The 14454-nt window shown below is 49.4% G+C and overlaps 1 long non-coding RNA gene across 1 annotated transcript; it reads right to left on the reverse strand.

Annotated features, from left to right (window-relative positions):
* Window positions 1–8610: 8610 nt before the first annotated feature.
* Window positions 8611–11991, reverse strand: LOC142830219 (uncharacterized). Its single transcript, XR_012905268.1, has 3 exons — window positions 10055–11991; window positions 9632–9735; window positions 8611–9422 (listed from the first exon to the last, which is right to left on the reverse strand). It is a non-coding gene; the product is annotated as an uncharacterized LOC142830219 (long non-coding RNA).
* Between the last annotated feature and the right edge of the window lie 2463 nt (window positions 11992–14454).

The following is a 14454-nucleotide window of genomic DNA, read 5'->3' on the forward strand; positions in this document are numbered from 1 at the left end:
TCCACCTGAGTCATGCTTTCATCGCCGCTCTCTAGTCTTGTGATAAGTGTTATGAACACAAGGCAGCTGATCATGCAGTAATTTGAGTTGCAAATCTGAACAAGAGTCAGTGGTGTTTGCCCTATTGTGTACCAGGGAAACCAACAATTCAAATTACTTCTGGCATTCATGTAATAGCTGCATATGGTGGATTATCACTGTCGAAGCAAAAGCCTCACTCAGTTTACGTGGCTAAACAGACACTTTTATTGGCCAATAAAAGCAAAGTGAGCCAAACATGGTCCCAGCAGAGCCGGGCCCAGTGAGGCTGGCTAATACAATCAATCCTAGTATTTTATACCCGTAACCAAACAAGTCTGACATCAGGGCAAGAAATCAAAGCGAACTTCAAAGAGGAATTATTATCAGCAGAGAAAGAAACAGGTTTAGACAGAGTTCGAGCTTCAGCTCAAAATAGTTCATTAACACATTCCAACAGTGCATCCTTCTGGCCTCTCCCCACCTCGGTGAAGGCCAGTTCACTCCCTCTAGTATACGTGCAGACACAAGAAACTGAAATGGCTTTTGTTATACAGAATGGCTTCTAGCTAAATATGAAATGGTTTCTACAACTCCCCCCTTTTAGCCTTTTAAAGGCTAACTTTGAAGCCATTTCATGCCTCTATTTTCATCAAAGCCTTTATATACATTTCTTGTTCCTTTCTTGCTCATATCTTAACATCATGAGTTCTACATTCCCTTTGGTAAGGGTCTGTCTTGTGTTTTCAAGAATACAAGAAATACAGCAATTGATTAACAAGAAACAGCAATAAGCACGAAAGTATATAGCCAATACTAAAACTACTCCTTGCAAAATCCAAGTTCCCACATGTCCAAACCAGCCTCCCAACCAACCCCAGAGGGTCCACTTTTCCTCCTGTCTTAGGCTTTTCCCATAATTCTTTCAATCTCTGAGGCATCTTCCTCTACTTCCTTGCTGGTGTCAGTGATATACACACAGCATTCTTTTCCCACTAAGGCACAAAGCCCGCCCTTATTTGCTAGGACGTAGTCTAGGGCCATTTGGTTTTGGGCTCTTAAGGCCAAGTCAGTGGTCATGGGATAAGAGGAAAGGTCCTCTCATGGACTGAGAGCTGCTTACAAGACAGGAAACAAAGGGGAAGAATAAACTCACTTTTCAGAATGAGACATGCACTAGCCATGTCCCCCAAGGGTCCGTACTGGGACCAATCCTATTCAACCTAGGAACAAAGGACCTGGAGAAAGAGATAAACAGCAAGGGGGCAAAATTGCAGCTGATGCCAAACTGCTCAGGGTAGTTAAGAACAAAGCAGACTGCCGAAAGCTTCCAAAAAAAAAAAAAAAAAAAAAAAAGCTGAGGGACCAGGCAACAAAAGAAGGGCAAATCAAAATTCATCTTGATAAAGGTAAAGTAAGGCACACTAGAAAAAATAATCCTGACAATACGTACAAAAATATGGAGACTCATTTGGCTAGAACTGCTCCCCAGAGTTCTTGGAAAAACTTCCACTCCATGGGCTGCAGCAGGAAAAAACCCACACCACACACCAAATGCTAGGAATCCTTTTACAAAGGAATAGAGAAGATGACAATCTCTTATTGCCTGTAGAGAAAGCTCTGGTACGCCCAATTCTTGTATACGGCCTACAGACATAGTTGCCTATTCTCTAAAGACCAACTGGCACCGGAATGCTTCCCCGTATGAAGAGAGATTAAAGACTGACTCTTCAGCTTAGAAAAAGCTGAGACCAAGGGAGACCGGGGTAGGAAAAAAGTCAATATGGAAAAGTTATTTACTCATTCCCATAGCATAAGAACTAGGGGTCACCAAATGAAATAGCTAGGAGGTGTAACCTATAAGGGAACTTTTTCCCAGAACTCCCCCCCTGTGGACTGCTCACTCCGTTCCCCCTTTGGCTGTCATTGGTATGGGACTGCTAAGTACGAGTAGGGTAGTCTCATCTCCAAAATCTTGCCTCCCATCCCATTAGTTCCTAAATGGAAAACTGAAACCAAGCACTCCCAATGCACCCTGTTTAAACAGACCCCACAACCAATCTCAGTGAAACAAGTGCATGGTCATTTTGATGCTTAGGCCCTCCAAAAAGCCAAACTCCATTGTGACTTCCCCCTAACCAACCCCTCACTCAGGTCTCGGTCTCTCAGTTGCAAGCAAGGGGGCTCAACTCAAAGACCTGCCTCCAATCTAGTCCATCTCTGGAGGCTCACTGCAACAAAGCACTCCCAATGTACCCTCTTTCAACAAAGCACCAGTGAACAATGTACACAGACATTTGGATACTTATCCCAACCACCTCGCAGCAAAGCACAGCCAAAAGCCACACTTACCAAGCTCCACTCTGACTTTTCCCAAGAGACTCCCCTATAAGCTGCTCACTCAGGGCTCTCTGGTTGCCAGCTCCAATCCAATCTGCCCATCTACAAGAAATCAATCCAGTCAGATTCTTCCAGCAGACTTTAAACACCACCATTGAAGGAAGCAAATAGACATTTCTATACCTTGCCCAGCCACCTCACAGCATACCCTCCCCCAAAAGCCTTAGGGTACATCTAGACTACGTGCCTCTGTCGCCAGAAGCATGTAGATTAGGCTACCAGACATAGGAAAATAAAGCGGCGATTTAAATAATCGCTGCTTCATTTAAATTTACATGGCTGCCGCGCTGAGCCAACAAACAGTTGATCAGCTGTTTGTCGGCTCAGCGCAATAGTCTGGACATGCAGGTGTCGACATCAAATGTATTTGTCAACCACACAGGTAAACCTCATCCCAGCATGAGGTCCCATCTGCAAGAAACCAATCCACTGCACCCTCTTCCATCAGGCCCTTCAAACACCCGCGAACGAAGTAGACAGACATTTCACCTGCAAAAAAGCACTCCCAATATACCCACTTCAAACAGACCATACAATCAACATCAGGTGAAGGAAGTGGACAGACGTTTGGATACTTAGCCAAGCCATGTCACAGCATGGCTCCCTCCCTCCCCCCCCCAAAAAATCCACACTTACCACAGCTCCACCACACTTTTTCCAGGAGACTCCCCTGTAAGCTGCTCACTCAGTTTTCTCTGGCTGCGAGCTCCAAGCAGTGGGGCCTGTCTCAAAGCCTTGCTCCCAGGTCCCATCTGAAAGAAACCAATCCAATGCACCCTCTTCCATCAGACCCTGCAACCAACACCAGTGAACGAAGTAGACATTTGGATACTTAGCCCAATCATCTCAAAGCATAGCCCCTCCCCCTCCATAGCTGCACTTACCAAGCATCACTGGGACTTCTCCCAGGCAGGCTCTTCTATTGGATGCTTACTCCATTCTCTCTGGGTGCCAGCTCGAAGCAGAGAGGCCCGGCTCACAGCCTTGCAGTCAATCTCATCTGTCCCTGAACTCCTAGCTGCAAGAAATTACCACTGATGTACCATCTTCAAATAGACCTGCCAACCAACACCAATGAAAGAAGTGCAGGGACATTTGGATACGTAGCCCAACCACCTCACAGCACAGCCAAAAGCCACACTTACCTGAGCACCTCTTAGATATTTACCAGACGACTCCTCTAAGTTACTCAGAGCTCCACTTCTAGCTGCTTTTCGTTTAAGCCTGATAGCTCCAAGCGAGAGACCCATCTCAAAGCCTTGCCTCCATTCCAGACAGCATCCAAAGGGTCACCTACAACAAGGCATTCCCAATGCACCCTCTTCCAATAGACTGTACAACAAACATCAGGTGAATGAAGTGAACAGACATTTGGATACTTAGCAAACACCCCCCAAAAAGAAACACTCACCACAAGGCCATCAGATTTCCCCCCAAGAGACTCCCCTGTAAGCTGCTCACTCAATTCTCTCTGGCTGCCAGTTCCAAGCAGAGGGGCAGGTTCAAAGCCTGCCTCCAATCCAGTCTCCAGGGACCTATCTGGAACAAAACACTCCCAATATACCCTCTCACATCAGGCCCTGCAATCCACACCGGTGAAGGAAGTGCACGGACAATTGGATAACTAGCCCAAACACCTCACAGCACAGCCAAAAGCCACACTTACCTGCGTACCTCTTAGATATTTCCCAGGCGACTCCTCTAAGTTGCTCACTGAGTTCTGCTTCTGGCTGCTTTTCGTGTAAGGCTGCCAGCTCCATGTAAAGGCCCATCTCAAGGCCTTTCCTCCAATCCAATCTGCCCTGAACTCATGCCTGCAAGAAACCAATCCAGTGCACCCTCTTCCATCAGACCCTCCAACCAGTATCAGGTGAAGAAAGTGGACAGACATGGGGACACTTAGCTCAGCCATCTCATGACATAACCCCCCCCCCAAAAAGCCACACTTACCACAGCTCCATCAGAATTTTTCCAGGAGACTCCCATGTAAGCTGCTCACTCAGTTCTCTCTGGCTGCGAGCTCCAAGCATAGGGGCCCGGCTCAAAGCCTTGCCCTCAGGTCCCATCATCAAAAAACCAATGAAGTGCACCCTCTTCCAGCAGACCCTGCAACCAACACCAGTGATCAAAGCACATGGACATTTGGATACTTAGCCCAACCACCTCAGCAAGCTTTCCTGCTCTCCCTCCCCTCCCCCCATCCCACTTACCGAGCCTCATTTGGCCTTTCCTGAGATTGCTCATTCTTTTTTTCTGGGTGCCAGCTCCAAGCAGAGGGTCCTGACTCAAAGCCTTGCATCCGACCTCATCTGCCCCTGAAATCCTAGCTGCAAGAAATGACAACAAAAGCACCATCTTCAAACAGACCCTCCAATCCACACTAGTGAAGGAAGTGCACCCGCATGTGGATACCTAGCCCAACCACCTCAGAGCACAGCCAAAAGACACTTACCAGAGCTCCTCTTATGTATTTCCCAGGTGACTCCTCTAAGATGCTCACTGAGTTCTGCTTCTGGCTGCATTTCATGTAAGGCTGCCAGCTCCAAGCGAAAGGCCCAGCTCAAGGCCTTGCCCTGAAGTCTCACCTGCTAGGAACCCTCTTCCATCAGGCCCTGCAACCAACACCAGTGAACCAAGTGCTCAGACATTTGGATACTTAGCCCAATCACCTCACATCACAGCCTCCCATCCATCCAAAAAAAAGCCACACTTACCGCAGCTCCACTTGGACTCATCCCAGGTGGGCTCCCCTATTGGATGGTCACTAAATTCTCTTTGGATGCTACCTTGAAGAAGGGAAGCCCACCTCAAAGCCTTGCCTCAATTCCACTCAGCATCTAGAGGCTCACCTGCAACAAAGCACTCTCTTCCAACAGACCATACAACGAACATCAGGTAAATGAAGTGAACAGGTATTTGGATACTTAGCCCAATTACCTCACAGTACAGCTTCTCCCCCACCCTGAACCCACACTTACCCAGCCGCACTTGGAACTTCTTGAGGCCAACTCCTCTTTGGGCTGCTCACTCAATTCTCTGGCTGCCAGCTCGAAGCAGAGGGGCCGGTTCAAAGCCTTGCCTCCAATCCAGTCTCCGGGGATCCATCTGCAACAAAACACTCCCAATACACCCCCTCACATCAGGCCATGCAACCCACACCAGTGAAGAAAGTGCATGGATATTTGGATACCTAGCCCAACCACCTCCCAGCACAGCCAAAAGCCACACTTACCTGAGCACCTCTTAGATATTTCCCAGGTGACTCCTCTACGTTGCTCACTGACTTCTGCTTCTGGATGCTTTTCTTGTAAGGATGCCAGCTCCAAGTAAAGGCCTGTCTCAGGGCCTTGCCTCCAATCCAGTCAGCCTCCAGCGGTTCACCTGCAAAAAAGCACTCCCAATGCACCCTTTTCCATCAGGCCCTCCAACCAACATCAGATAAAAAAGGGAATAGATATTTGCATACCTTGCGCAGTCACCTCAAAGCATAGTCCCTCCCCGAAAAGCCACACTTACCACAGTTCCATCAGACTTTTTCCAGGAGTGTCCCCTGTAAGCTGCTCACTCAGTTCTCTCTGGCTGAGAGCTCCAAGCAGAGGAGCCCATCTCAAAGCCTTGCCCCCAGGTCCCATCTGTAAGAAACCAATCCAGTGCAGCCTCTTCCATCAGACCCTGCAACCAACACCAGTGAATGAAGTAGACAGATGTTTGGATAGTTAGCCCAGCCACCTCACAGCACAGCCAAAAGCCACACTTACCTGAGCTCCTCTTAGATATTTCCCAGGCGACTTCAAGTTGCTCACTGGGTTCCGATTCTGGCTGCTTTCCATGTAAAGCTGTTAGCTCCAACAGAAAGGCCTGTCTCAAAAGCCTTACCTACAATCCAGTCAACCTCCAAAGGCTCACCTGCCAAAAAGCACTCCCAATATACCCACTTCAAACAGACCGTAAAATCAACATCAGGTGAAGGAAGTGGACAGACATTTGGATACTTGGCCAAGCCATGTCACAGCATGGCTCCCCCCCCCCAAAAAAAATCCACACTTACTACAGCTCCACCACACTTTTTCCAGGAGACTCCCCTGTAAGCTGCTCACTCAGTTTTCTCTGGCTGCTAGCTCCAAGCAGAGGGGCCTGTCTCAAAGCCTTGCTCCCAGGTCCCATCTGTAAGAAACACTTACCACAGCTCCACTCTGTCCATTTTCACCCCGTCGCTGTATACCAGAATGTTGCGGGGGGGAAAAAAAAAAAAAAAAACGTCAGTCGGGTGTGATAGCTGCCCGGGTTCTCTCGGTTGCCGTTTACAGCAACGTATGGCCGTCCCGTTGATTTTTTTTCGAGTCCATACTTGGGGAATGGCCTCATGCAGGGGCTTAGCTTGATTTACAGCATCTTTTAGAAAAATTTCCAATCTTGATTTACTAGTGATAGAGAATTTAGACAACCCTTGTTACATTGTTTCCAAGTTAATTACAGACCTTGTTATACAATGGTGAAAGGCAACTTGATTCTTACATTTGTTCCAGTAGGCAGCGTCAGGACCAGCGTCTGGCAAATTAGAAGGACGCTCAGTGGTGGGCCAATTTGCTATCAGGAGCCATTTTTTTTTCTTGCTCGCTAGGGGTTATAAGTAGCTTACGCAGTTGCAGGAGGTCTGCTTCAGAGGATTCATAGGCATTGCACACTAGCAAAAATTCCTCTGCAAATTTGGTAGGGTTTTCCTGGGGCTCTGGAAAACCTTTTACAATTGAGTGGAGCTCCGTGTGGGTCCAGGCTTTATAGCTCCAAGTGGGACAGGTCTGAGTCTTCTCGGAGGACGGGGTAAAGGGAAGCGCTTGGTCTGGTGGTGGGAGAGGAGGTTTCCAATAAAGCTTTTTACTTATAATTAGAATTTTTAAGGGAGGCGAACTTCGATTCAGTCCATCTAAGATTTGCCTCGGCCCACCACTGCATGAAGCAATCTACCTCTCCTCTAGCCAATTTAGTTTTGGGACGGCCAAGTTTGTCTTTTAAGACGTCCACTTGGTCTTTGTTCCAAGATCCTAACAGTGGCCACTGAGTTTTGGGATCCCCCAGAGTCAATCTAGATCATTTTTCCAGAAATTTGCAGGGGTCCGGACCCTTTCTAAAATATATAAGCTGAGCCGGGGTCCCTTGAGGGAACTGCCCCCCGCTTAGACGTCTGGTTACCCATACAGGAGGGCTTCACACACCAATCACACAAGGAGGAAATCTGGGTTCATCAGAGCGGTGCCCAGTGCAACACACAAAAGAAGCCCACAGGCTACTGCCTCAATCGCCCTTGCGTTCACTCCAAGGATTTTATCCAAGATGCGGTGCGGCTGCGATAGTACAGATTCCAGTCACGCAGACCGCGGGGACAGGAGCCCCTTGGGTCAGCCAGTCCCTGGACAGGGATGGCTCCCAGACTCACTCACACCACAGGGAAGACGGATAGTCACAGAGACAAGACAGTCCTCAGTCCGGACAAAACACAGAAGTGACGACCTGACCAGAGTCCTGATGTTAGATCCCGGGATCCCTACCAGAACCGAGCGGGAACCAACAGGTTCCATGGCGTAGACTTCGCTGTGGTTGTGCACCTTTCCATTCTGGTAGAGGACCGCTCGGGCCAAATGCCCAGGTGCCGGCTGCCACGGTCATCCTGCAAGACAGTCAGGGATGATCACAACCTCAGCAAAGACGGTTGCCATCTCGGTGGGACCTCCAAATTGTCAAAGTCATACAAGACTCAGATTTGTCAGACCGCTCTGTTTATTAGCAATGCCGCTCTGCTAAATGCACCCAGAAAATGTGAGTGCCATACAAAGTTCAAACCCCTTGATTTATACACTCAAAAGAAAGCCAAAATTAACAGGATTAAAAGAGGGGGCAAAACTTCACATGATTAGTGTGAGGCTAGTCAAGTATCTTCATTTCCACGCCAAGCACACAGCAATCTCCTGTCCATATCTCCTTGGTGATCTCACTTGCTTTCTCCCTAACACCTAATGTTCCTTTGCTAGCCAGGTGGGCCTGAGTTAATAGGAAATCTGATCTGCATCCCTACAGACAACATTAACATACTTTTCTTCTTCCTGTTCAGAGAAACAATATTCCTTCAACTTATTCAATTACAGCATAATTCATCTTTCTCTTACAGTACAATTCTTTCTACTTTCACAGCTGCTCACTCAAGTCTCTCTAGCTGCCGGCTCCAAGAGAAAGGCCCAGCTCATGGGCCTTGTCTCCAATCCAACACTGCAAGAAACAAATCCAGTCAGATTCTCCCGAAAGACTCTCCAACCAACACCAGTTAAGGACATGCATGGATATTGGGATACTTAGCCTGCTTCTCCCCAACCCCAAAAAAGCCCAAACTTACCGAGCTCCAGTCGGACTTTCCCTCAGCCAAGTGCTCTGTGGGCTGCTCACTCAGGTCTCTGGCTGCAAGCCCTGCCTCTGATCTTCGCTGCCCCTGAAGTGCTAGCTGCAAGAAATTACCACCGATACACCATCTTCAAACAGACCCTCCAACCAACACCGGTGAAGGAAGGGGACAGACATTTGGATACTTAGCATAGCCACCTCGCAGCATAGTGCCCCGAAAAGCCACACTTACTGCAGCTGCATCAGACTTTCCAGGAGACTATTCTAAGTTGCTCACTCAGTTCTCCGGCTGCAAGCTCCAAGCAGAGGGGCTGGTTTAAAGCCTGCCTCCAATCCAGTCTCCCGGGAATCCATCTGGAACAAAACACTCCCAATACACCCTCTCACATCAGGCCCTGAAATCCACACCGGTGAGAGAAGTGCAGGGACATTTGGATACCTAGCTCAACCACCTCACAGCACAAACCAAAGAGACACTTATCTGAGATCCTCTTAGGTATCTCCCAGGGTACTCCTCTATGTTGCCCACTGAGTTCTGCTTCTGGCTGCATTTTGTGTAACGCTGCCAGATCCAAGAGAAAGGCCCAGCTCAAGGCTTTGCCCTGAAGTCTCACCTGCAAGAAACCCTCTTCTATCAGGCCCTGCAACCAACACCAGTGAACAAAGTGCTCAGACATTTGGCTACTTAGCCCAGTCACCTCACATCACAACTTCCATTCTTCCCCATCCACCCAAAAATAGCCACATTTACCACAGCTCCACTCTGACTCTTGCCAGGCAGGCTCCCCTATTGGATGGTTATTAAATTCTCTTTGGATACTACCTGGAAGGAGGGAGGCCCATCTCAAAGCCTTGCCTCCATTTCAGTCATCCTCCAGAGGCCTATCTTCAATGAAGCACTCCCAGTGTAGCCTTTAACAACAGACCCTGCAAACAACAGCAGTGAAGTAAGTGCTCATTAGGGTAATTAGCCCAACCACCTCATACCACAGCCCCTCCCCAGAAGCACCCTCACACCGCTCCACTCCCTCTTTCCCCCGGCCAGCTGCTGTGGGTTGTTCTCTCAATTCTCCCTGGGCACCGGCTCCAAGCAGGGGGCCTGGCTCACAGCCTTGCCTCTTGGCCACACTGCCCCAGTCCCAACTGCAGGAAACCAACCCAGTCAGTCTCTTCCCCCTCTACCCAGCGGGGGAGGAGGGATCCCTGCGCCCCGCCCCCTCACGCTGCCCCCAAAAGCCGCACTCACCGCTCGCCACTGCAAGGCCAGATGCTGCGCGAGACCAACGCGCGTTCTTCGCGCCGCCATGTTAAGCCAGCCCAGGAGGGAGCCGCACGCGCCGGCAGCCCCACGCGCTGCAGCTGGAGACCCGGGAGCGGGCGGGGCGGGGCCCTCGCTGGGAGCCGCGGGACCGCTCGGTGCTCTGATCCCCCGCCCGGTCATTCACCAACCGGAAACATGAAGCCGGCTGCTTGAAACGTGCCGCGCGAGTCAATAACCAACTTTCTGCCAGGCAGCCAGCGGCACGTGCCAGGACAGCGAATCTGTTCCTGTGTGATGAAGCACGCGCCAGACCGGCCCTTTTATATGCTGGGCGATACCATCGCCTCACGAGGGCGGGGTTGGGGGAAACAGGTGGTGTTAATCCCGTTTAAATGCCCCACCCTCTTTTGGCGCGAAAAGGTGGCTCTCGCGCCTGCGCAGTTGGGGAGCGTCTGTGTGCGCCAGAAGTCCGGCGGGGGCACGTGCTATGAGGCCAAGTCCCCGAGCAGGGGGACGCCCCCGCGGCGCGTGGCCCAGCGGCTCCGGGACCTGTACAGCCGCGGGCGAAGGGGCTACGCGGCGCGGCGGACGCGCAGGGCCTGGGCGGGGGGTGAGGCGGCGGCCGGCAGTTTCCAACGGGCGGAGGGACCCGCCGCTGCGGCAGGGCCAGGGGGCCTTCGGGGGGGAGCGGGGCGCGTTCTCCTGCTGGGCCAGGGGCGGGCGGCGCCGCGTGGTGGGCGGCTGCTGGGGGTCAAACCCGCGGGGCGTCTCCTTGTCTCCGCTGGGCTCCTCTGTTGCCGGGGGGAACTGCCCTGGGGCGGCCCGAGACGAGCTGCTGGCAATCGGCGCCCCCATCTCCAAACCTCTCCACGATATTGGGCCGCCTAGTTCTCCTGTATGGACGGGCGCCCCTGATTGCCCCCCCCCCCCGCGCTGTGACCCATTTCCACTGTCGCTTTGCAAACGTTGTTTCGGTGACTCCTTACTCTGCGCAAGGTGTGTCCCTCTCCCATTGGTTTGTCTTGTAATGGCCAATGGGAACAAACACAGGAGCAAATAGTAGGGACTGATTTTAGCAAGTCTTTCTGTGATTCTCTCATCTGCTGTGCTCCGGTTGGTTTTGTTATAGGGCTGCATGCTAGAGGGCATCATGTCCAGCCATGCAGACTTATGGAAAAATTGCTCCCTGCCCTTCCCTGTCTCTGCTTGCACTAAAGCCAGTCAGCAGACATCGGGGAAGACCCCCTTCTTCCCCTGCACTCCCCAAAGCTCCAGTAGCCACATGCGCATTGCTGCATTGTATACAGAATGGAGAACAGAAAGCTCAACAGAGGAACTGCACTGAAATCAGGGAAGCATTGCATGATGGGAAATCCCTGCTCCAGCTGATAATGACCCCTCACCTAACTGCACCCAGCTGCCTAATGATCAGGCCAATTCTAGGAATAAGTCCTTTGATATCCCAAACACTGAAGCTGCCTAATTGTATGATGAGGTCCTTCCAAGGCACTATTTGACTGGAGGGCCTGCAGGCTGGAATGCTCTATTCCCGCCCCTCCCCTGCAATAGGGCAACACTGCATTGGTGCTCCAGCCATGTGGGGGGAGGAGCTCTGTGGCTTGTGGCCCCCTTTATCCTGCATAGCTGCAGCACCAGCATGTCTTGCCCTATTACACGGGACCATGAGCTTGATTGGCTGAATCCTGCACTATGTGCTCCAGAGTATAAAGCTCACACTGCACAGCCTTCAGTTAGGAGCCGGTGCCTTCAGTGAGGAGCCAGCTTCCAACTTGCAGCTGGCGGCCCTGCTCCAGGGCAGCCAGATTCTTTACAGTGTAAAGCTGCACAGTCTGCAGTGTGTATGATTGGGTAACTAGTAAGATTTTAACAGTTACATGCTTACATTTTAGCTGGTGTTTACATCCCTAAAGTATCAGTATTTGCACACCTATGGAAGGTGTCCCAGGTAATTGGCCCTCTGTCCCATCCTGTCTAGACCCTGCAGACCCACACTTTTCCAGACCCTGCACCTCCACCCCTAGCCCGCTCTTGCACACCACGTCATGCCCAGACTGCCCATTTGCCCTTTGCTCTTGTACCCTATGTCCCAACCAGACCCTGAAGCTCCACCACCCCAAGCCTACATCTACGCCCTAATGTGACCCACACAACTCATGTGGTTTGTTGACCCATGCAGTGGCACTTAGACCGCTTACAGCAAGAGAGCCAGCTTGCTTTTAGCTCAAGCTGTAGAGGTTCCCACACTAAGCTCCAGAGGGCCAGGTTCAAGTCTGCCCAGTGGCAGACAAGTGGGCATTTCACTTCTTCCATTTTCCATCATACAGTCTCCTCTCAAAACACAACTCCGAGAGAATAAACATGGCACAGACACCAGACTGTTTCCCTGGTCGGGGAAATGTTTCTGAATACTTCCCCAGTCCTTTTACTTTCCAGTAGGGAGGTAGGGAACAAAAATATCTTGAGATGGAAGATCATTCATAGCAGTGTGGGGTTGTCAGCCTCTAGTGGCTGGACCACACAAAGAGATTTATGAGACGGTACATTTCTCACAGGTGACCCACCCAAATGGGTTGTGACAAACACTCAAGCTACTTCCCCAGACTTCTTTCCTACAGAGCAATGATCTATGATAGGAATTCCTCCCAAGCCCCATCCTTATAATCGCAGGAAGAAGGGTCACCAAGCCCCTAAGCAATCCTTTTGCTCAGTGCTGCAAAGGAAGGCAAAAACCCCTTTTATGAAAAATCTAGGCACACTAAACAGATATCGGGGGAGGGATGGGGGAGAGGAATAACTCTAAGTGAATACTTTTAGGCCAAAACATGTCAAGGAGTTTTCTTTTAAAATTTCCTTTTATCTTCCATTTAAACTTTTCAAATATTTCTCAACTCACTACCACAAAACAAGGTGGCCATCACATGCACTCCAAGAGTAATTAAGCAACCAAAATAGAGTGACTGGCTGGCCTGCATCTATTCTGTAAAATAGTTCCTCTTCTCTCAGCTTTATACATTAATTTCTTTTTCAAAATGTCCTTCTCCTTTTTATTCCCCCAACCCAGAGTAAGGATGTGAAAGGCACCTCTTGATCAATAAGTTCCTGAGTTACAGTGCCAAACCCGTGTTGCAGACATCAGGGTAGAGAGATGACAGTTAGGGATGTCAGGGATGGTCTAGATCAGTGTTTGTCATTCAGCGGTATGAGTACCCTCGGGTACTCAAGAGACATCTGGGGGGTATGTCAACATAAGTAAATTTGGACAAAACTGAATTTTTGTTTTAAGTTTTACAGCATTTATTATTTTTGTACTTTTTACATCCAAAATCGCCTGCCTTGCCACTATTAAGTTGTTTAAACAAATGTGTTGCACAAAATATGTGTTGCATCTGAAAACTGTAGGTACTGGGGGTACTTATAATTTTTAAGGGGTACTTTATAAAAAAAGGTTGAGAAATACTGGTCTAGATGGTACTGGGTCCTGCCATGACGGCAGGGGACTGGACTCGACCTGTCAAGGTCCCTTCCAGTTCTAGTGTTCTATGATTCCCCCTTTGATCATGGGCCTCCCAGAACTTTGTTCTTAAAGGCTCAGGCACCTGAGTTTTTGCCAAGTTTCCTTTCATCCTTTCATTTCCTTTCATCTGGGATTTGCCTGAATTTTTAATTTTGACTTTTTCTTCTTTGTAGAGCAGAAGTTTATCCTATTGCATCACCTGAATTCCACACTGACTTTCTGGCCTAGTGTCAAAACTGTTTTTCCATTCAATGCACAAGTGGGGATTGCATCTCTCCAACTGAGGTTTTGCCTCTAAGCCCAGCCTTTAGTTTTTTTCCACGTGCCACTGTGTACAACTGTCTTGTCAATATTCAGTAAAGGCAGTATACTGACTCCTGTCATGTCTCTTGTATAGAGAAATCTGTTGTAATTTTTGCTGAAAATTAGAATCTTCTGTCGAAGCAAAGACTTCACTCAGTTTACACGGCTAAACAGACACTTATTGGCCAATAAAAGCAAAGTGAGCCAAACGAGGTCCCAGCAAAGTCGGGGCCAGTAAGGCTGGCTAATACAATCAATCCTAGTATTTTATACCCTTAACCAAACAAGTCTGACGTCAGGGCAAGAAATCAAAGCGAACTTCAAAGAGGAATTATTATCAGCATAGAAAGAAACAGGTTTAGAGGGAGTTCGAGCTTCAGCTCAAAATAGTTCATTAACACATTCCAACAGCGCATCCTTCTGGCCTCTCTCCACCTCGGTGAAGGCCAGTTCACTCCCTCGTGCAGACACAAGAAACTGAAATGGCTTTTGTTATACAGAATGGCTTCTATCTAAATGTGAAATGGTATCTACACTTCTCACAGCG

This window comes from Pelodiscus sinensis, chromosome 7 (genome assembly GCF_049634645.1).
Source record: "Pelodiscus sinensis isolate JC-2024 chromosome 7, ASM4963464v1, whole genome shotgun sequence".
NCBI lineage: Eukaryota > Metazoa > Chordata > Testudines > Trionychidae > Pelodiscus > Pelodiscus sinensis.